This window comes from Papilio polytes, unplaced genomic scaffold (genome assembly GCF_000836215.1).
Source record: "Papilio polytes unplaced genomic scaffold, Ppol_1.0 DF824191.1, whole genome shotgun sequence".
Lineage (NCBI taxonomy): Eukaryota > Metazoa > Arthropoda > Insecta > Lepidoptera > Papilionidae > Papilio > Papilio polytes.
In genome coordinates, this window is record NW_013525013.1 from 3,089,674 (window position 1) to 3,114,437 (window position 24,764).

Consider the following 24,764-nt stretch of genomic DNA (forward strand, 5'->3'; position numbering starts at 1 on the left):
TAATCAAAAAATAGTTAATTGTTATTTGAAAGAAAAATATACTGACTTTGTGCGTTTTACCCAAGATCTTTTTAAATATTACTACAAATTATTAACTACATATTTTATGTAGAAATACGATTTATAGCATATAAATAAGTCATTTTCTGTCCTAAAAAAACAGTACATTACATTTATAAACATTAATTACACAATAAATTGACAAAATAAATAATATCCGACAAAAAACTATTTGCTATATAAATCAAGAAAAAGAACGGACATCGAGAAAAATTCCTCATGCACGAACGACCGTGAGACGGAATTATTGCAAATAATTACCAAGGCAACATCATCTACTAAAATACTGAATTAAAATTCGAGCAATTAATATGGGATTATCACGTATTTATGTTCACGTACCGTATATAATTGGCATTCAATTGAAAAGATATTGATATTCTGCAATAGAGTTCTCACAAAATGATACAGTATTCAGACAACCTGATTTACGCACACCGCTCTATGTGAGATGTCTCGCCTACTCTAAATAGCAGCATTGCCTTTTTGGAAATGTTAATCTTAGCATTGAGAAGTCATTACTCTTGTCACATCATAAAATATGATAAGAGCGGGCGCACACCTTTGATTAAATTATCTCATCGATTGTCGATTGTTTTGCAAACGAATCAACAGTTTAGTTGCACAACTAAATTAGTGTGTGCACCATGTAAACATAGGAATCAAAGCGAGACTAAACAGTTGTTCAATAGTTTAGTTTCAGGTGTCCGCATGCTCTATGTTACCAAAATAACGTGTCCGACTAAAATCAGGAAAACATTTCAGCTAACATTACATTGATTTATTGCATTTTTATTACACAAGTGCAACATCCTATGCATTAAATTTAAGTAATATTTTTAATTACAAAGACCTTTACAACCCCGAATGCCAAGGCTATGCGCCATTATTAGCAATGAGCAATTCAGTAAGCAGCTAAACTTTCCTTCATCTTTGTACGACTATACCGACCAGTTTAGTTGGCGCTCTATAAAATTTCAAAGTCTCTGTTTAACTGACATCGGCTATTCAAATGTGATAGGTTCAAAGGGTCAGAGTAAATTGGCGTGTCGGCAACACTATTATTACGGCAAAGTCGTTAACTATAAACGAGATTAAAATAACTAGACCTCAAGCTGGGAGGTCAATTAAAATAGGATTTTTTTGTCGCTGTGTACGTGATGATTGATTCTATAACACGGCTTAAAAATATCTTTGTACAGATTTGATTTTAATTGATATAATTATTATTTACTTTTGTTGTTGAATGGAAGACTCACGGCTGCATACTGGAACGACATTTCAATGTGTTACAGCATATTAAATGTTTTCATTTAAGGCAATAACTCCAAATTTCATTAGTTTTTGCGTCTGTTGGATTGTGATCGGCACTTGAGAAGCGAGGTTTTTTAGATTCGTTTCAATATTTGGCTGCTCGAGCCAAATTACAACTGACAAAACATCAATCGTAGTAGTAATTAAGAACTTTGGTACATTTTTTTTTCAATTTTTAGTTATTTGATGTAAAGAAAGTTTGGCTGCTTTTATTGAAAAATATTGTTAGTTACTGGGTGCAAAAATACTTTAATTTTCAACATATTTACACCGTAAAAGTAAACATCCATAATCGTTTAATTAAAATTGTATAAAATAATATAATAGGCAAAATAAATAAGTAGTTTCTTATAGAAATAGAAATAGAAATATTTTTTTTTGAAAAACAAGAGATTAACAATTACAATAACAGTTATATCAACTAAAAGATTGAACACAAATTGTGGTTAATATACGATTAATCTGGTGATGCCCACACTAGGCAAGAAATAAAATAAAATGTTTATAAAATATTGCATCATTTATAAACATTGTAAATCCATTTCAGTAACGTCGAACATATTAGATTTTCACCATCTCATGGCCGGTTTCCCAGCTACGTTTAACTATCCGATAATTTCATGAAATGCGTTTCTGAATTACGTAACATGAGTTTTACTCTGTAAAAACACAGGTCAACCTAAGACTAATGAATCACTAGTTATAAAGATAAAATAAATAGAAGCTTCAGAAACCCAGCATTAGACGTAAACATTTGTATAGTGAATATTTAAATGATTCCATTTTATCTATAGTTAGAACAAAGAACGCTGTACCGAGTGTCTAGTTTAAGTCCTTTAGCTAATAGTTTAATTGCAAAGTACGCTATTCTGTCTAGGAACAGATTAGATAAGTATCTAAGCTCCGGAGGTCATTTGTGTGTTTCACGTTTTACTAAAGTATTCATCTGGCTTACGTAACATGACCTGTATTCACAACATATTAAAAAAACTCAAAAGTTAAATATAGTTGTCACCAATATATATATGAGACTTGTATTAGAAAAAGCAAATTACATCTGAATATTATATCACTAATACTCATTTTTTAGTTATGTAATCTTAATAGGCTAAATTGAATATCGAATTCTTCACCAAAAAATGCCAATAGTTTGAACCTAAATCTTTGCCGTTTAAAGATACATTTTAAGAATCATTACTAACGCATTCTAAAGCTTGTTAATAAACGTCTTTTAATTGTAGTACTAGCTGTTCCCGTTCGGATTCATCCGCATGTAATTATAAAAAAAATATTTTATTGTTTACATTTGTCAAATTCTCAATTACAAACTTCATAATTACCGTTACCATAATAAACGTGCTTCCTAAATGTTAACAGCTTGTAGTTTATGGTTCTTTTCCCACAAGAAGGTAGTTTTTTTCCAATTTATTTACCCCTAAGTTTAATAGCATGAAAATATATAGCCTAAAGCGTGTCGTAAGTATCGGGCTTTTTAAATAAGGAATTATTCAAAAATATGCTGTGATTGCTGACATCCTACGCCACAAAGTAGTGTGTGTTTACGCTTTATTATATTAGTATAGAAGTATAGATTGATCTATTGATTTCATGTACAATCAAAGATATAAAATCATAATTAATTTTATTAAAACATTGTAATATTGATATACGAGACAATCGTACTTTAAATTTGAATACATTAACCTTTTCCGATCAAGCAATAGAAAAATACAACATATTTTATCAACCCTGTTGATCTTCTAAATATAATAATCATTTAATATTATACAATAGTAAAACCAAGGTTAATTTGTAAACAGATGTTAGATGAGGCAAAATGATCAGCACTCAAGCGTCAAAAAGAGCTTTCGAGTTAATTTTTAAAAGCTCGAAGAGCCAGAGGTCAAGCTTAAATAATAGTTCTTGTACAAGTAATTGATTGGTTTAATTTGTTCTTTGTTTGATTTAGTGAGCTCTCTGACATTGTTTCGACAGACGATGTGTCATTGCGGCCTTCACTTGTTTAATATGTGTTAAATGTTACTCTCTTAAACTAAATGACCATACATATGTTTATGTTCTTTGTATTAACGTAATTTTCCATTGTCGACGCACTTGTTTAAAAATATATCTATCATTGTTTTGGTTAAATATAATAAGATTAGAATACGTATTGTACCGTCAGCATAAGTATACATTTACAAAGGTTCTGAAACTTATAAATATATTTAGTTTTTAATTAATATGCATTTATATATCTTAAAATGTTTGATTAAGTACTCTCATGACTTTTTTTTAAACTTTTGTAAATAGTTACGTATTTATGCGGCTGACTGTACATTTGTTCAGACAATGGTAGCCTGCGATTATCATTTGCGGTCATTTTCATTTTTATCAAAAAACGTTAAAATTGTAAACACAGAGTAACACAGAGCAAAGGTAACTAATATTTATTTTTAATTTATAGATAAGTAAGAAATAGATTAGTTTTTTTTTCATTATTTTGGGAATTTTATTTTAAACCAATATAAATTTTCTTTACTGCTTCCACTGAAAGTATTGCGTTCCACCACTTCTCCTAAAAAGAACGGATCCGTGATTATAAACACACAAAGTCATAGGACAAAAGTGTTAATCTTCTTCTATATTATAAAGAGTAAAGATTTGTATTTTTGTATGTATTCGATTTTCTTAAAAATCACTGGGTCGTTTTAAAAAATTTTCCACCTTTAAACAGCTACGTAATAATTGAGTAACATAGGCTAAATTTTTTACTATACTTTAATTTCTCACGGGCGAAATCGCGGGCAACAGCTAATAACAATATATAATTACCTTCATTTAAAATTTGCAAAATCTTACGAAAGTTACCACTTTTCGCTGTTACTGATCTTAAGTCTCCCGTATTCTCCGCAGTACTATCGTCACATTCTAAATAAAAAAAATATTTATCACAAACTGTTATTTACAATTCAATGTCACTTTTAATTGATTATAGATAATTGTTCGCACTTACTTAGACCATATTTCATTCCTGTAATCGATAGGCAATTCACACTGTTAGTATTAGAATTATTATTAACTAATATAAATAAATTAAAACATATAAAAGCGATTTAATAAATGATCAGTTTAAATTGAATTTGCCTCTTTCATGCACTAGTTATCGCACCACTGTCCGGGCGGAATTAAAAAAAATAACAGCCTACGACATCTTCCAGAGTATACTATACTAACACTATGGCCCCGATCTACGTACGGATATTAGTATCTGAAATTCCCTTATTTTCCTCCCTTTCTCCTGCCTCCGTCTGAAGTCCGATTGTATATATATCTTCCAGAGTATACTCTACATAGTATCTATGTCAAATTTCAGCGAAATTTGTTGAGCCGTTCTGGAGATATGTTGTGACATTCATATAGGTAAGTAGCAAGTTTATTATATGTACATGTTTGAGTACATATTTTAACTTAGATTTAACATAATTACCTAATGCTAAACAGAGATCTTTCTTAAGTGAAGGATGTCTTTCGTCACCATCTCTTTTAGCTGTTAGGAATATTAACGAAATAATTATTAATTATATGCAAATTAAATAAAAACATGTATGTGGGTTTGCCTTTTTAAACTTACCTTCTTTGTCATATTCATCTAATATTTTCTTCAATTCTCCCAATGATATTAGCTTTTGATCTGGGTCTGCAACAATAGGTTATAAATTTCACTTTCTCTTATTGGATACTAGATGGCGCTGATCTATTGAAATTAATTTTTCGCTAACTCTACTTACCTCCAACGTTATTATTTTTATTACTAAAACTACTCCCGACCTTGTAGATAATATCTGTAAGAAAAATCGTTATTTCATACAAATTAACTTATAATTAAATGATTATGGTAATTTTCATTGAAGGAGTGCTTTTTTTAGAATCCTTGTATTTTTCTCTTTCTTAGATTTAACATGTACTTAGATATTTAGATTTTAAATTTTACTCATTTCATAATGTGCTTAAAATTGTATTTATTTTGAAGCACAATGTTAAATTTCTAAATGTACATTTTTTCAGGTATTGAGGCGTAAAGATTCTAAAAAAGGCTATACTAAGAAGTATTTCAAATTAATTGATTAATGCTGGGTTTCTGAAGTTTCTGCTTATTTTATTATTACCTAGGGATTCATTAGTGTTAGGTTCATCTATGTTACAACGGATCGAAACTCAAGTTACGTATTTCGGAATCGCATTTAAAAAGTTATTGAACCAAAAACTCTAACGAATAGTTAAACGTAGCTGAAAAACCGGCCATAATTAGAGTATAAATTGTTAAAAAATACCTTTCATTGTTGTCATACTTGGAACTGAGTTAGTTGTCAATGACAAAATATTAGGCGTGCTAACATCTGTTTAAATAAAAAAAAAATGTTAACAAATAATACATGAAATAAAGCATTTCAACTTAAAAATAATAAAATAACACAAGAAATTACCAGAAACCGGGTTTAACTGCGCTGTAAATAAAAAAAGCCAAATAAGCTGTAAATAAAAATAGTCACGGGCAAAAGCTAGTTATGTTATAAATATCGAAAGAACTTACGAATTAGTGCAGCAGGTAAACGAACATATTTTGACTTAGGCGATGCTACAATGTGACCTTTGTTCCCATCTATTTCAAATTGCAGTTCTATCTCGCGATTCGGAAATTGTTCTGAAACAAATTTTGATCTGTTATTTACCTAATGATACCTAGAATCCAGTTATAATGGAATATGAAAACAGTACAAAAAAACGGGTTTTGTGTTTTTTCGGTGTTAAAGGTGAGCTACTGGCACACCATAAATATATAGTAAATAACAAACAATATAAATCGACGTAAAGCCTCACTTAGTGACAAATTTGCGACTCTAAGAGCCTATCCCACCACTGGCTGATAGAGGCTCAGATAGTTTAAAAATTACATCACTGTCAGATAAGGAAACGAAATCCAATATTTCAATGACATGTTTAAAACGTTGGATTCTGATCAGACAATTTACAATTTGGTGGGACAGGTCCTTAATGCTACAGTAAAATGAAAACTTAATGATAGATTGTGTGGTGTTTAGTGTTTTTTTTTCAATACTTTCATAGTAAATTTTTACTTTTTTCTGCTTTTGATACTTTTTAGTTACTAATTACTCAATATAGTTACCTGATAGTTTTTTAATTGGTTTCATGTATTTCTGAAGTAAACTTTCAAACTTCTGTCTATTGAATACTTTTTCACCTGTGCAATAAATACGAATTATGTACTTCTAGTTATTTACATATTCTCATTGAGTTAACTTAAAACTTACCAGTCAAGTAATCATGCGCTTTGCACGAACAAACAAATAAATAAGTAAAGTAGAAAATAAGCATATTTTTATATCAATATTGAAGTATTTTCCTACATTTTGTACCAAAGAAATATAAAATAAAACATTCCAGTGAATTGATTCTAAAATTGTTTGCAATAAAACTTCGATAAGAGCAATGTTACTGCAAGGAAAACATTTGCTTTAAATTTCGTTATGCATTGTTATGAATAATGGTTAGATTTATGTTTCCTTTAAAGTTTAGATACAAATTTTATGGAATGCATTTAAAAAAATAAAACTAAACATCACATCTCATTTAGCTGCTATGGTTAGAGAAGTAAATTATCCTTCTACTAGCTGTTCCCATGCGACTTCATCCGCATAAAATTATGAAAATTTTATGTTATCGTTCACATGTGTCAAATTATCAATTGCAAAATGACATAACATTATGACAAACCATGACAACCTTGCTTTCTTGATGTTGGCAGCAACTTATGGTTTCTTTCCCACATTAGGGTTTTTATCCAAAATATAAACACCCTAAGTTTAATGTCGTGAAATATATAGCCTAAAGCGTGCCGTAAGTGTAGGGCTTTTATTAAAATAAGAATTATTAAAAAAATGCTGTAATTGTTGACATCTTAGGCAACAAAGAATTGTGTGTTTACGCTTTATTATAATAAGTATAGATATATATAGATATAGATATAGATATAGATATAGATATAGTTAAGTATAGATGAATATTATCTCATTTAAAGTGCTATAGTAAAAGAAGTAAATTATCCTTCTATAAACTAATTTACTACCTAATTACTAATTAATCAACTATTACAATTATAGACGCTATAAATTGTTTGAGTTTCGAAATCTAGTAGATGAATTAAATGAAATCCAATCCAGTTTTACGTAACAAGACAACTCCAGCAGTTACGAGGAGGGCAATAAAACACAAATCACTTCATTACAGAGAATCTTATCACAGCCGTTCCATTTAGGTATTTTGTTAATCATCTAAAATGTAATTAAATACGAAATATTACTGATATAGTTATAATATTTTACGAGTTGTTGGTACAATGTTACAAATTGCAAACGGTGGCCTAATGATTCTTAATATCATTGTTAAACAAGCTGTTTCCGCCTGGCTTCATCCGCATAAAATTATAAAAACTTTATTTTATGGTTTACATTTGTCAAATTCGCAATTGCAAATATCAATCTGTACCAACCGTTTCCATAATAATTGCTTCCTTAATGTTGACAGCTCGTAGTTTTTAGTCTCACAGGAGAGTTTTTATCCAATTTATTTTCCTCCTAAGTTTAATAGCGTGAAAACCTATAGCTTAAAGCCTGTCGTAAGTCTAGGACTTTTTATTAAAGAAACAACTATTTAAAAAATATGCAGTGATTGCTGACATCCTACGCCACACAGTAGTGTGTTAACGATTTATTATATTAGTATAGACATAGATGTATATTTAATTATGAATAATATCAACTACTGATATTACATCACAGTTTGCAGGACAGTGAACGTTGGTGATAGAGCTTCAACCTCTGTTAAACCTTAGACATCCACGGATTAAAAATAATTAATGAATTTTTGTACGCAATGTCTATTCTAAATTCGTATTATTCAACGAGCAATGGAGGCAACTCCAACAGTACTTACAGAGGTTTAAATATCTGATAACAGTTCGGAGATATAGAATACGATTGTTAGATATTCACGAGGCTTGACCTCGGAAAGATGATGGCGCTGAAGTCACCTTGATTATCTGTACGTTGTAGATCGCCTACAGTTTAATGTAAATCGATAACCTTTTAATGCTTTAGATAACAGAACATGGGAACATATTTTGAACTCTATTCGGAGACGCCTACGGGATAGCATTACATGCAGATAATGTGTAACCAGAACAAGCTAGCGTTAGTTCCAGCTCTCTGTATAATTTAATATCATCATACATAAATATAAGACAGAAATCTACACCGGACCAATTTATAGAACATACCTGCTGTCGTAGAAACACTGCAAAATCTTAAGAGCGTGCGCACAACACTAAACTATCGAACAACAGTTTAATCTCTTCCTATGAGCTTATATGAGGGTCCGCACACTACTCGATTTTTAGTTGTGCAACTAAACAGTTGAGTTGGTTGCGAAACAATCGACAATCGCATAACAGTATGCGTATGTTTAGTCAAAGGTGTGCGCCTGCACTAAAATTATATTGCTGCAAAAATATAACAAACTAAGCCTCTAACAACAATATTGTTATTTGAATACTAGCTGTTCCCGTGCGGCTTCAACCGCATGAAATTATGATTTTTTTTTATTTACATCTGTCAAATTCTCAATTACAAATGTCAAAATGACATGACATCACAAACCTTGACAGTCTTGTTTCCTTGATATTGACAGCAACTTATAGTATCTTTTTTTATCCAAAATCTTTACCCTCTAAGTTTAATGGCTTGAAAATATATAGCCTAAATCGTGATGTAAATATAGGACTTTTCATTAAAAAAAAATATTCATAAATATGCTGTAATTGCTGTACATCTTAGGCAACTAAGCAGTGTGTGTTTACGCTTTATTATAATAGTATAGAACTATAGATATGCTTATACTAAGGAAGATTTACATTCTTTTGTAAATCATATCAAAAAGCAAATTATTATGTATTTCGTAATTCAACAAGCCGAAGCAAACAATAAATATTAATATTCTATTTTAATATTTTGACCAACAACTTGTCTATCAACTTGGTGTTTAATATTTGTGATAATTAGCATAATTAAAATTAAACATAGCGCGGAAATGTATTATTATTTTAGGTTATTTGCTAGATCGCTTTTGGCGTCAAGATAATATTTTAGTAATTATAATAGACATTTTATGACAGTGTTCTTACTAACTGGTGAGTTTTATGAAGCATGAAATTGGTAATAATTAATCACATGTATCTATATTTTCTTTTCGATGTCTAATACATTTTACATGTTACATTTATTTTTATTCTCATGTTTCACGTCATGCAAAAAACATTGTTAAATACATAATGGCAATCAGTAGATTGTTTTCTTACAGTAGGATGATGAGAGAACAATTACATCAATGATTTTAGCATTTTAAATCAGCTTACACTACACACTAGCTGCTGCTCGTGACTTTGTCCGCATGAAATAAAAAAAACTCACAGATAACGCTAATTTTTAATACTAAAGAAGAAAAATGAAATCAGCCTAGTAGTTTTGAGGTGTATCAATATATACAAGAATAAAAATCCTTCTGCTTTATATAAAGTATAAGTATAAAATGCCTGGAAATGATATTAAATCATCTTTACATCGAAATGCGTCAAGAGCGAGGTCGTGTGCTAATATTAAATTTAATAAGGGTATCGATAAACTTTATTGCGGAACAGAAATTATTGTTCTCGTGAATCGCGATAGCTCTAAGTACAGAACGTACCTAATATTGTTCTTATCGTTGCACACGGGGGACAATCGTGAGAGTGCTATATGCTATGTGCAGACCATTCAGAGCTAATTTGGATTAAATTAGACCAGTCTGTGTTCCAATTCTCCTGACATCTAATTACTTTAGAAAAACTTTAAGTTAGTTGACTAAACTAAATCATTAATAAGATATTGAAATTGTAAACTTTGCTTTGTTTGTTTAAATAATTTTTCAACCACATTTTGGGTTACATATTGTTCATGTGATATATTAGACGTTATCGTTATTTTCATATTAAAAAACATTTCATATATCGAACAATAAAATATCTTAAAAAAACATTATTTTCTAACAACTATTGAAATTCAACGCATCGTCGTGAACTAATTTAGTAAGATTTCTATGCAAATTTAATGACACCAGTTACCGTACGTTCGGGACCACTAACGAAGTGCGCTATTAATGTTAAAATGAACTGATACGCGAAATATACGATGTAGACAAGTTTATTATTTGTATATTTTTCTGCATTACATTACCCAGCTAACAAATCTGCTTGCAAAATACTAAAGCATATAATATCGGAAAACTAAGAAACAGTTTAACAATGTTTACTTGTACTTAAGTATCTTTTAATGATCAATGATTAAAGCCTTAACCTGCTTGTTAAAATATTTTAAACTAATTTTTAAAGTATATTTACTTTTACTTTAAAAATGTCTCGATTAAATCGGAAATAAGGGTATATGTATCTTCTAATCTACATTTAAATGTTAGTTTCGCTTTTAATAGAAATAACGTCAACAAAGTCATCTCGAGCGCGTTTACATACGCAAATGGAGACCACGATCAACAATCTCGAAGTCTAATTATATGTATCTAAGCCGTACTGTAATGTTTTTACGAGAAAATTATACCGGAACACTAAATTTTCCACGTTAATTCGCTACCCGTCGACACGTATTATGAGACATCAGATAACACCTAGATATAAAGACGTAAACACATCTTTAATACTCACTTAGACTTCGAGAATATTCAAAGCGAACTTTAGAGTGGTTTAGCCTTTTATACGAAATTCAAATTGGTCCGTCGGAGCCAACAGTCGGGTATTAAGTAGGCAATAGGCCGTCCGTTTTGGTACCAACGGTGCATAGCAATCGACACCATGTAAGTCTAGCCAGTGGCTACACTCGCCCCATTAGACACTACTTCCTTAACAAAAGAGGCTCCGAGTCTCCCATTCTAACAATTGTATGAGCTATTTACCTTATCTGTAGTAAGCCGCAATCACACTCGCTCCTAGTGAGTACTGCGTCTTCTACTATTTGATACTTTATAGGTAATCGCACCTGAATCCTATTTTTCTAGATATCCAAATCTTTGGTAGACAGTTAGACGAGGTCTAACGTGAGTGGAACTCTGATAAATTTGCCTCTTTATCTAAGACATTTATCACATTGTGGTGAAATGTATGTAAGATTTTTGGATAGACGCGCAAGGATTTGTCCTACAAAATAATCTATCACTTTTACATAGAGAAGAACCAGGTTTCTCGGCGTATTACAGTAAAACTTACACACCTTTCACTTAACTATCGCACAACTGTGATTGTCGATTGTTTCTATATCTATCTATCTAAAATATATCTAAAGTATCAAGTTCTTTAGGTCGTAGTATAGAGTTGTATCAGGAGTGTAGGAGCGGCGCACCCGCGGGTAACTGCGTTATAACAGTGATAGCCGGCGCGTGATGTGACCATAGTAGGGGACCATCGCCACGCTGTAAGCTCGGACCCGCACCAAACCATCCCCGACAATCCTCAATCTTATCTGCTAACCTAGTCACGATGCATTGCATTTCATTACCACTGTGTAGATGAAATATGCAATGTGTACAAATGTGATATTTTTGCTTATCTCTTGTAGAAATTCCTGTGGTGAATATACAAAAAAAAATTGGCCAGATTTCCCAGTTACGTTGAACCATTCGTTAGTATTTTTGGATAGATAAATTAATGAAATGGGTTTCCGAACCACGTTTTGAGTTTAACTCCATTAAAACATAGGTGAACCTAACAATATTGAATCCCTAGGTAATGACAAAATAAGTGAAAACTGAAATTCAGCATTAGTAATTCGGTAGCGTTAATCGAAAGTTAACCTATTACATTGTGTGATTAAATAATATGACAATAAACATAGACAAAACACGCATATTCCGCGTAATCATTTATCATTGTTTACTGAAACCTTTGCGTATTATGAAATGGTTATAAAAGCACAAATTGTATTACGTAAGGTCCCGGCGCGTGCTGGTAATCCCGGTTTAGTGAACAGAAGTGTCCGAGACTCGTAAGCGAGTCGTGACATAAGGACGGCAGGCGGCCGTAATCTCGAATAAATTGCGTACACTTAGCGACTCTTTATAGACCTTTTAAGGTAGAAAATTTAAGATGATAATCGACACGTTCATAATTAAGATCCCTCGATTGTAAACTCGTGACGTAGTGTGGGTGTGGACGGTTCCGCTTCCGAGGTCAGGGTGGTCTTCCCAATTTTGGTACGCTTTTTCTAGAAACACATATCTAACTCGCCTCATTTAATGCGACTTTTTGTTCATCTAACCAATTTCGGAGTTTACTTTAAAAGATGGTGATAAACTGCGACGAATACAGGCTAAGTTTGCGTAAATAAAAAGTCACCAAAGAGTTATTTGCCAGATAAAGGTATGGTGCTGATATGCCTGCCTATACTTAGATGTTAAAGACGAAATGCATAAAGAACTAGGAATGTTAAGCTACGAACGAGGCTTGCACGGTAGCATCGTGTGTGGCGTACAATACTTTAAATAATGTACAAGACCTGGACGATCCTCATATCTCTACAGGAAGTATTTTGCATGCGGCCACTACCTATCTTTTGGAATGATCTCAAAACGGGAGCACACTGTTATTGAATAGCTTTTGTTTCTACTTTTAACGTATAAAAATCAATCTAATACTATAAATAATAAAGTATAAAATTCAATAAAGCTGTAAGTAGTTAAGTTATTTTATAATGTGCAAAAGCGTACCAAACGCATAATTTATCGTAAATGCATAATTGTGGATCGGTAAGGAAGAGCATCTTTGAAGAGCGTAGGTAATGTCATATATTATGCGGTGCACACATGTTGATTTTGGTCGAAAGACCATCTGAAAACCGAGACCGTTAATGCGTTTTTAACTGCACGTTACATACGAAAAACATCGATCGATGAAGTCACTTTTTATTTACAACGAGTTTTAAAAAATCGGTTTTTGATCTTCTTTTCTTGCTTATTATGGCAGATTGAATCATTCATTTTGTCATGAAGCCTTTTTTAGATACAATGAAATTTAAACAACATTAACACAGACTTCACATGGGAGTTCTGTCTTTATTATACAGCTTCACTTAATAATTCATATAAATCTGTTGAAATACATGAAAACAACAGTGTTAATGGTAAAAGTTGCTAAAATGGTTGTCAACCAACGATAGGAGAAGTCTCTCCAAGAAGACGGACGTCTAATAATGGTATTTTATTTTGATTTGAAACTGATATTTTCAGTTACAGCCATAACAACTACTATACACATCCACAAGAAATCTTGCGTTTCATAAATTTTGAACCAGTCAAAAAGAATGAAATTACCGATTGTCTATAAGATGTTTTAAGCATGTTGTCATCCTTTTCAAGTAAAGAAGACGACAAAAACATTTCTAAATGTTTATTACAACTCAAAACTAGAACTACACATAAATATGATTATTAAAACCCGTTGTAATGTTAATTATTATTGTTAAAAATGTCCATTTAAAATATAGTGGGAATCAAAAAGTTAAAACAATAACTTCTTGAGTTGTTTTTAAGATACAAACTTATACTAGCTTTCACGTATAAGTCTATCATTTAAGAAATTAAAGATGTCTCGGAGCATTGGAGACGTGGTTCTCGTGCGCAGTGCTACACCGGGATCACGTATTCTGCCTCTCTCCTCAATTAGCATTTCGACGAGGCGTCAGTGAAGTAATTTTTGCTCACCAGTCGCACGAGCTAAGGCAATTATTAAAAACACGCTCTTAATCCGTTTACACTGGAGCAAATCTCTTAATTTTATAGTACCACTTTTACATACATATTTATAAGCATTAATGTAATTTTCAAGTACTAAGTTCTTGAATCGTTAGCGCATATCTGCTAAGATTTTACCTGTATATGGCTTCATGCTTAGGGTCTATTTAAATAGCTTCAGTTTGAAATATCATTGATTCATATAAGTTATTAAATACTACATGAAAAAGTTTGTAAAAAGTTATAAAAATCTCGTGGTTATTTTTATAGAAATAGAAACGATCGGTAATCATGTATCTACATCCAAGTATATTAGCGTATTTCGCAATACTAAACTATTTAGAACGTATTTTACTAATTTTTATATTTAAATTCTTAGCTATATTTATTTTTCACAAAACCGTAACAAATTACGTCGCACGAACGTCAACCCTGGCATACAGAAGTATAAAATTTTAGTATTGCTTTTCCGCGTTTTAATTAGAAAACGGAGGTACCAATAATGTGTTTTATTGATACATTTGATTGCGGATACAGGTCTTAAAACAAGTTGCTATCACTAATTGAACCGGCTTCAAAAGAAGCTGTTCCATTGAATTACACAAGTGCGCACTAATCGGACACAAGAGCGACCTTGCGAAATAATCGAGATTATAATTACTTTACTGTACAATTTGTAGGAATTTGATCGAATTTATAGATAACAATGAAATCATATGAAATAATTTTAACCGTTACTCGATTTGGTGAATCGATTTTCAATGCCAAAAGTGCTATAATTGTTTCGTTTTAATCTTATAAATATTATAAGTGTAAAAGTTTAGATGGATGGATGTTTGTTAGAGTTTGTAGCCTAAACGGTTGAACGTATCTTGATTAAATTTGGCATAGATGTAGAGGATATTCTGGAAGAACACATAGTAATATTTATTACTTTATGGACCTCATTTTCTGATTTTTACGTGAACATAAATGCATGTTAAGAGCGCGCCGACATCTTTGACTAAACTATGGAAAGACTGTTTAGTATCTTTGGTACGCTTTGATTTCTATGAACTTATATAGAGTTTTTAGTTTTTTTAGTGCAACTAAACAGTTGAATTTGCTGCGAAACAATCGACAATCGCAGAACTGTTGTGCGATAGTTTAAGGTGTGCGCCCACTCTTAGAACATTGATATAGGAATCAATATTGGTATAGCCGATGGAAATGAAGTTATTATTGCTTCAGTTCACTGTGTTGTAATACCTCTCGCATCTTCGTCAAACAAAACTAGTTTATTTCTTGTAAAAATATTTATTTCATGTATCTGTTAAATAATAGAATAAGAAAGGATATCTTACGTCACTAAAAAGTAATAAAACATTTATCGCAGTCCTTAAATAGATTAAATGACAGCCAAAGCTTAATCATTATTTAATTATATTATCTGTATATCAGTAGATTTTTTGTAATGAGTACTTTTACAAAAGAGGATAAATGTTTTTCTTACATAGAATATATTAGAAATAGCAACTTCTGCTTTGATTAAACTAGACAAACGAAGCGGAGGCATCAGGCACTATAAAGCAAATCTATATTAATTTATGCTCCATTTCCCGCCATTAAATACGTCCGCAGACGGTACTGGTGAGCTCGAAATGCTTACCTTTAAAAGTTGACATAAATGTTACAATCTTAAAGAAAAATTACGTTAAATGAAACGTTTAAAGTGTCACTATTATTATAAGCTTGTATAGGCTATTCGATTTCAATATTTCAAATCCCAAATTCGTAATTTCGTTATTTAACTTTTTATAAATCTTAACTGTATCATTACTAGTTTGATGAAAATATTAAACCAATTTATTGGATTAGTGGGTAAGAGAAAACAAACGTGACTTTGGCTGTTCAATATTACATTAAATAGATTTATAAAAAAATAATGTATCAATTACATTTTCTATGTGATTGTACCCCACCTGCCGCTAGACGTTGCGCTCCCGTTAACGGACCACACTGTCAATACTTCTTCGTAAACTGTGTTTCCTGTAATAGTTGATGTTAACTCTGCGTCGGAGAAAGTAAATAGCATCGCAATACGCCGGGATTGTTTATACTAGCCATAGGTAACTCAACTAAAATTGATGACCACTCAGCTCAATGGCATGAATGAGCAGACCAGTGAATAGCTCAAAGAGTAGCTCAATTTGTAATTTCATAGAAGTATGATTTGCTGAGCTGCGAATCACCCAGCAATTCGAGAACCGGCGGCTCCAATAGTTTGCGTTGAGTTGTGAGTTGCTAATTTAGTTATTGACTTCCAACTCAACGATTCAAGACTATGTGAGCTAATCTTTTAAATTTGTTCAGAGTTGATTTACACACGTCTAGTTTGTAACGATCAAAATTTGTTTAAATATTTCAATATGCAACGCAATAGATTATAGATTCCTATTGCTTCTTTCAGGTTCGTTAGATTCAAAGACAGCTGGCTGGGATCGCGGGTTAGTCCTTTAATTTTCGAATGAGCTCATAATGGGGACATTTGTTTTTATTTCAGATGTATTACAATTTAAATAAATATCTCTTGCTATCCATTATAATAAAAGCTTAGAGAGCACCTTACTGTCGATACAAACTTGCCATTGTACACGCGTTCATTAGTATGATTGATTTGGTACAAGTTTTTAGCGTACTGCCTACCCATTCTTTATGCTATTCGATAAGATAGCGATTGATTTTCCATCTGTAATAATGGAACAAAGTATAATTGTCATCAGTTAATTGTGGATAGCCTGTCATAAACGTCATTTTTATGTCAGTTTCTATCTGTATACATAATTGGACCTCCGGGGCTCTCATCAAGGCGTTAGCGGCAAACTTCCGTAACTCATTTGTTAGTTGCGAAGGAAGATCGTCATAAAAACACGCTTTATGGAATCACAACTAATATTTCTCTCATAATACTAAAACTGAATCAGTATTGTAAGCGGTTGTGACAAGTAACTAGACATCAATCAAGTTTTGTTGTTTTATCGCGTTTAACATATATTTGTTTCTCTATATTAAAACTTTTCTTAAGCGGAAAAAGGATGGGAAGAAAAAGTGGATTTGACGACGGTGGAGACGCATGTGAAAGGAAAATATCCTTTTTATGTGCGTCTTCTACTCCGTCGATTAAGGGTAAGCAACGCATCTGTAATTGCGGATGTGTATGGATAGCGGTCGTTTTGCCATTTCGGCGAGTCCAGGTGGCCGCTTGCTCGTTTGCCACCTTATCATGTAAAAAACGCATGAAAAATTGTCATATCTGTATGGTCATTATAGATGACAATAAGGTTATGTATTTGTAAATACATAACTCGGATGGAACACTTTCCTTAATTGCAATCGATTATATATTCTAGGAATCTAGGTCAACTATCTAAGGGGATTTAATCAAAGGAAGATAATTTTCACTGGTCCTGTAACCGTTTGAAGTAAGGATACTAGAAGGCATTAGGCTTACAAAATGTTAGCGATACGGCTGCGATAAATTTAACCGTAGAAAGCTTCGATGGGCCTTTTCTTGCATAAACATGGACACGGAGTATCGTCAATGTTTATTCCAGTCTAATGTCAAACATGACTTGAGGCGTCACAAGATAAGGCTCCTCTATAATAGTCTCAAAGTTAAAATATTTTTATCTTTATTACAGTGCAGTGATTTTACTCAACATGAATTGCTACGTTATACAAAAACATTTTTGCATTATCCTAGAAAAACTTAGATAAATATAATATAATAAAAAAAATATAATATTTTTGTGCAAAACATTACAGTAGATATGCGAATATATTGACACGGTAGTCCAGTTTAATCGCCTTAAATAAGTGTAATTAATTTTACACCCGCAGTAAAATAATTCCATTTAGGAACAGACCTGCGATTGGGAGCGAGCGATTTAACCCCGGTGCGGGCATTAATGCAGCTTCAAGCGAGAAGATACGACGTTGCGCGGACATTTGCGTCCGACTTAATTATCATTGCCCAGCGCCCAGCGCCCAGAGCCTAGCACTCAGCGCCTAGCGCCGTTACAGGGCCACGACACCGTACCAATGAGCTTTCTCAATTGTCCACGGTATGTACTGAAATATATTGATATCGCACTAGCCAGTATCGATGCCAAAGTTTATCGGTACTTGAACGAATAGGTTATGTGGCTGATATCTAACGGCTTTAAAGTAATCGATTCCTTTTTACGTTACCCCTTAAATACCTATGAACCGATCAGACTAACGGTATACTTTTAGTAATAAGAATTCCTACTTAATGAGATATGGAAATTATTGAAAAAAAATTTACTACAAGTGAAAATGAGGCGAATTTGTTTTCCTTCCAACATAAGAATTGATATTGATTTTCGCTTGTTTTTGTCAATCTTTATCTGATGTGCGATAAAATTGCAACAGAAGAATTGAACAAAATATTGAATAGTTAAACTAAACAATACGTACACAAATCAAACAGGATATCCAGCACATTGAGCGTAGCTGTATAGTGCAGATCATTTGCATGGCGCGCCGAACTGTTGCGTGTTGACGCCCACGGCCCGTGCCTGTGCAGTACCGTGCAATGTGCAATCGTACCACGTATCGGCATCACATTAAACCTTGTAAGCCCGCTACAATGCGGATTTCTACACGCTTCGTAAAAAAACACCTTTTTTTTCGTTGAATGCTCGCCGTCATGCGAATATTCTTGTCGCAATATATTTCTAAACGATGATTTTTCTCGATCTGCTCCATTTAGAGTCGCAGATAGTTCACACGACATGAGATTTCATATAAATGCAATAGTAGACATTGTTGACATACACAATTGCCTTTCAATAGCCATGTTTCATTATCTTCTTCAGTTCTTTGATCAAAAGTAGTTCGTGATTATTAGTAGTTGTTGATTTCATAGAGTGCTTTAGCCTGTAACCTATGATTTTCTTGAGTTGTAGAAATCCAGTTTTTTTCATCATCGATCGGACTTCAAATAACATTATTATTCTGTCAAGTTTTAAACGTTTAATTTTAATGCTTTAATGACTTAATCTAGTAATTAATGTGTAACTAATTAGGTGTATGGAAGTGCGTTGACATTCTCGACTCGTGATCGGTCGATGGGTAAGTCGATCGCATCGTCGACATCCGATACAAGGGATCGCCTGTCGCACGTCGACGGCGACGATACTGCACGTTACCTTGGAATCGCGCTTACGGAATACGCGTCTCATGCGTATCAAGTTTACACATTCTTCAGAAATCTCAGTGAGTCTTGAAACAATATGAAATTATAACCAAAAGAACACTGACTTCAACAACCAAGGTTACAACTATAGGATCCTATGTCAAACACTCAGAAATGAAATCCCCATAAGGGATCTTAAATAATGATTCAATCTTGGTTTTTGTAAAGATTTTAGTTTTTTTTATACATTAGGGTTGCAAACGAGCAAGCGGCCACCAAAATCCGCCGAAATGGCGAAGTGATCGCTGCCCATAGACATCCGCAATTGCAGATGCGTTGCCTACCCTAAATCGACGGAGGAGGAGACGAAGTTTTAATAGTTACACTTCTTTTGTCGACAACGCAAGGGCTTATCGTAAACAATATTAATTATTACCACCTAAAAATGACTCTAACCACTTTTATATATCTATACTAATGTTATAAAGAGGAAAGATTTGTATATTCGTATTTTTGTACGTATTGAAATAACTCAAAAACTACTGGGCGGATTTAAAAAATTCTATCACCATTCGAAAGGTAATTTATCTGTAAGTAACATAGGCTATATTTAATTATTACTATATAGCGATATTAATCGAGAAACTATTAATAATATTTTATAAAGAAGTATGTTTATCTACTAAAATAAATACTTGTGTGGATTTTTCTAACAAGTAACTACAGTTCAAATAAAGAACATTAAGTCGCAAAGATAAATTAAATTACGAAATTCTAGATATCATTATTTTTGCTTTAATCAAATAAGATAACATGCTAATTTCAAATGCAAATACCTTCCTAGTATGTAAACAAGTTCTCGGTGTCGTCCCTTGTAATTACGTCTTAGTATGGACCACGCCTAATCAATATGATACACGTAATTGGTCTATCTAATGGCGATCGCGGAAGCTTCATATCTCAGTATGACATCAGATGTAACCTACACGAGACACAGCAGTATGAATAATTAGAATTAAACTACGAGTACAATCAATAATGTCGATATAATAATATGCTATACATGTTTCTAAATCAAAGATCAACGGCTATATGTACATACTTTTTTTGTAATAGATTAATTTTGGCTGTATGTAACTTCGATACAATTTACAACAAATCACGTTAAAACTGACTAGTTGTTGCTCGCGACTTTGCAGGCGGGAAATTTAATAATCACAGAAAACGTAGCCTTTAGTTATCACTGATAACGTAGCTTTTTAATGGTGAAAGAATTTTTTAAATCGGCCCAGTAGTTTTTGAGTTATTACAATATATACAAAAATACAAATATATCCTCTTTATAATATTATTTTGTAATTGTCAAAATAATTTAAAATCGTCGTTATAAAAACTACGATAGTTAAAACTATGCTTTTTATTTCATAGTAAAAGTTTTGTAATTTTAAAATCGATCTCACAAATTATTTACTTAGTATTTCAATTTAGCCATATCCGTCAAATATGTGTAATATAAACTGCATAATTGCGATGTATGCCATAACCGTGCGAAATGGAAATCCGCTATTACATCCTACCCCTCTGGGTCAAGGGCGTGAGAGATATTCACATTTGTAATATGCACAATTTAATTATAAGTAATCTTAGAATCTAGATTAAAATAAAAAAGAGGAGTTCCTTTTTGCGTTTTCAACCCTAACCCCTTTATTTAAAATATTTGCATTGGTTTGCTTAATGTCCTAATTTAAAAACACTCGTGTTCTGTTCTTGAAACAAACATACCAAGGATTCGAAAATGCTCATAGCTATATGTGGCCGTGTATGAACTAGTGAAGACGATTCGCATTTAAGATGGTCACCTGCGAAACTGCTTTGCGAACGTGAATCAAACGGATGTAGTGATGTTATGTATCAATCATTGTAACGGATGGAGGAAGGTGAAATGAGGCAGTACATTTAGAGCTACGGACGCTTACGACACTACGTCCGGCGCGATAGTGTCCATTAGTGCTTATGAGAAAATATCTTCTTCAAAGACAGGTTATGCGAATCGCATTTTTAACCTTATCAAACATTAACTTTCGTCCGCGACTACGTCTGCGTGGAATTAAAAAAAAACTAATGTAAATATATGTTCGTTCAGACTTTGCAAAGTCTATGCCAAATTTCATCGAGTTCTGTTTAGCCGTTTTGACGGCAAACTCAAAAAGTTGCTTTAGTAGAGTATTAATATATTTTTAATTTACTTTTTATATATTTATTTTAGTCTTGACGATAACTGAGGTAAAAGTAAAGTTTTCAAAACAATAGAAACACATCTAAAAGTTAACAAGATTTGAACCGATTTGTATTAACCTCCTATCTCTATTTACTTATAGTAGAAATCTATACTACAATAAGTGACACTTTTAGTACGAGTATCCATTAAATGTGTCTAACTACGGCAGTAAGAATGTTGCGCATTTAACAAAAATAGTCAATACAGTTAGTATTGTTTCAATATGGAACCAATCAAAATCCATTAGCGCAAAAAACGTCAAGTCATGTTAAGTGTCATGATGTGATTACAAAAGTCGCAAAATGGCACAGTAAATGCAGTACGCGGACAAAGGGCCGGTTGCACGAAGGTTCGGGCATTAGCCGGTGTGATAACGGCGAGCTTATCACCGCGCCCGCGTCCACCGCGCAGCCACATTCACTCCGAATATATTCCGACCACCACCTCTTAGTACTTGGCCTGTTTTTATTAAATTCGTCATGTTTTATAAGTTGATGTCTTAATTAAGGAGCTTTTGGTGACAATTTTTAACTAATAAAAATTATGAATTACAAATAGCATGAACGATGCAAAAATATAGATACAAATTTATAATGAATAAATAAAGTGCCAGAAATAGAAAACATGAAATAGTTACATTTTACATATTCTTCACGGTTGTAAAATTTACTGATTTTTGATTATAGATTGGACTTAATTGTTTAAGATAGATTTAAGTTATAATATAGATTTAGTTTCCATTATTCTATAAAACATGTCCAATAACAATCGTTTTTGTTACAGTTCCGGAAAACACATTCGATAAAATATTGAAGTGAATGAAAACTCCTGGTAAAATTAATAAAAGTATCAAGAACGATTGGATAAGCTGCACAAGCGGAGATCATGCGATGCTTGACGCTGGAGTCAAGGAGAGCGGCCGGCGCCGGCCACGCCCGCCCCCCGCCCGCGCCCCTCGCCGCACACCCTCGCACGCCTGCCCGCTGCACCAACACATCGATACAGACAATTGTTATTCGTTCTATATCCTGCTTTTGCTATACCATTATCGGTCATAAATGCTGTATTTAATAGCATCACTAGTCCGCTAATCATACACTCGACAAAGCAGAAGCTTATTCTAACGAATGTACTTAACAATTTTTATTTGTAATAGCAAATTCTAAAAACCAGTCGGGTGTGAAAGATAAATGCTAATCAACTGTATCACTTGGAATTTTTAATAGATCATAAATAAATGAGTAAGTGATAAAAGGATAACGAATCACTCAGAGACAAACAGACATCCGCGATTGTTTCGCGGTAATTTACACATTAATTATTAAATCAGATCACATTCTGATCATTACGGATCTGTTTTGTGCTCGATCACAACGATAGATACCTTTCCGGCTGACCAAAGCGGATATTTATTAAAATTAATTAATGCACTAATTAATATACGGTTATTTCTAAACTGTAAAGAAGGAAAATGGATTAGTTAGAAACGGAACGAAATCTTAATTATTTGACGAACTCTTCATAACTTTTATGGTGGTCATTATACAGTACCTTTAAAGAAAACGCATGGCCTTAATTACACCATAAATCTTTTCCAGTGGAGTCACCGGTACCACATGAGTCTACCCAAATATGTTCTGCGCTAACAAAAACGCAAGGAATCATTCTCATCTTCACCACTTCAACAAACAATAAGTATAAAATAACCATAACTTTTGCGAACAGTGGCGATACATTTCTCTTCGTATAAAAATTAAGCCGTAAAATTTAACGATACGATCTCACCAAAAAACTTAAGGTCCACTGAACATAATTTATAATATTATTTATTTTTTTGCAAAAGAAAAGCCGTCGAAAGGGGCGCGAGGCATGGTGAGTCGTGAATCGACATTCGAGCTGTCAAAATACTGAGCCTCGGACCCGTTGGGCTCTTTGTGACGGTAATGATTATTATTTTTCAAGTTTAATTTCGGCGCAGCGGCGGCCGGCTGACCTTTTCACTCAAGCGTTATTTTATTTTATTTCAGAGTCGGTTATCATCAAACGTCGATCTGGAATGGTGGCAGTCGGCGGGGAAAACGAGGCTGTTACATCCGTTCTCTAAGGTCTTTGGCGACCACGCCTAGCTAAAATGGTTGCAATGCCTACAACTCGACTATAATACACGCTACTGCGCATTCGAAGCCGTTCATTTGGAGCTACTAATCTACGAGTTTCGAACGCCCGCTCTAAATATAGCGCGCCCACTTGTTTTTTATATAGCGACATTCTTAATATACGATTATTTCGTAAAAACGTTGCTGGATGAAAAAGGAAAGATTATGAACATTGTAATAACATCTGGTATACCCTTTTCCATTAGAGGTACTAAAGTATTTCTAACTAGTATGAAATATGTATCAAATTAAAAACTGCTAAGAAAATATTTGTAGCATGCGTTCTAATAATATTTGTATATTTTTGCAATCAGATTTTGTACTGTCAACTAATAAACTTTACAAAATAGATTACAAAAATGTTTTTATAAATAAAAATTCTGTTTACGATATGAACAAAAATTGTGGTAATAAATCTCTTTAAAGATGTTCAACGCCTTATAAGTTAATATCAAATATAATTTTACAGTCGAAAATGTCATATCCAATTTTAAACGCTTCGTAAGTCTGCGGAGATGTGAACCAGATACTCGCCTCGGGTGAACTTGATTGACGGGTTTTAATAATTCCGATGCGTTACTGTAATTCATACTAAGACAAAAGGTAAAAAAGCCTCTTCTATCACTAACGCCAACTACTGGTTAAATTTTTGTTAGCGTAATCGATTTGAATAAATACAAAAAAGTTAATTTGATTTTTATACGTCAAAACTTTTACTCTTTTTTTGATCCTTTTCTTTTGAGATTTTTGTCCGTAACATTTCAAACTCATAGTGTCTTGTCTAGTAATTAGATATGATATTGCAGTCTGAAAGTCGCGTCTGAAATCTAGTCAGATTACTAACTTCTTT

The 24,764-nt window shown here is 32.8% G+C and overlaps 1 long non-coding RNA gene across 2 annotated transcripts in view; it reads left to right on the forward strand.

The window, feature by feature from the left end:
* LOC106110777 overlaps positions 1-24,188 on the forward strand; it is a 51,348-nt gene extending 27,160 nt beyond the window's left edge. For both annotated transcript variants that reach the window (XR_001226120.1, XR_001226121.1), the window contains exons 2-3: positions 22,542-23,698; positions 23,786-24,188. This is a non-coding gene — a long non-coding RNA (uncharacterized LOC106110777). The remainder of the gene's footprint in view (positions 1-22,541; positions 23,699-23,785) is intronic.
* The last annotated feature ends 576 nt before the right edge of the window (positions 24,189-24,764 follow it).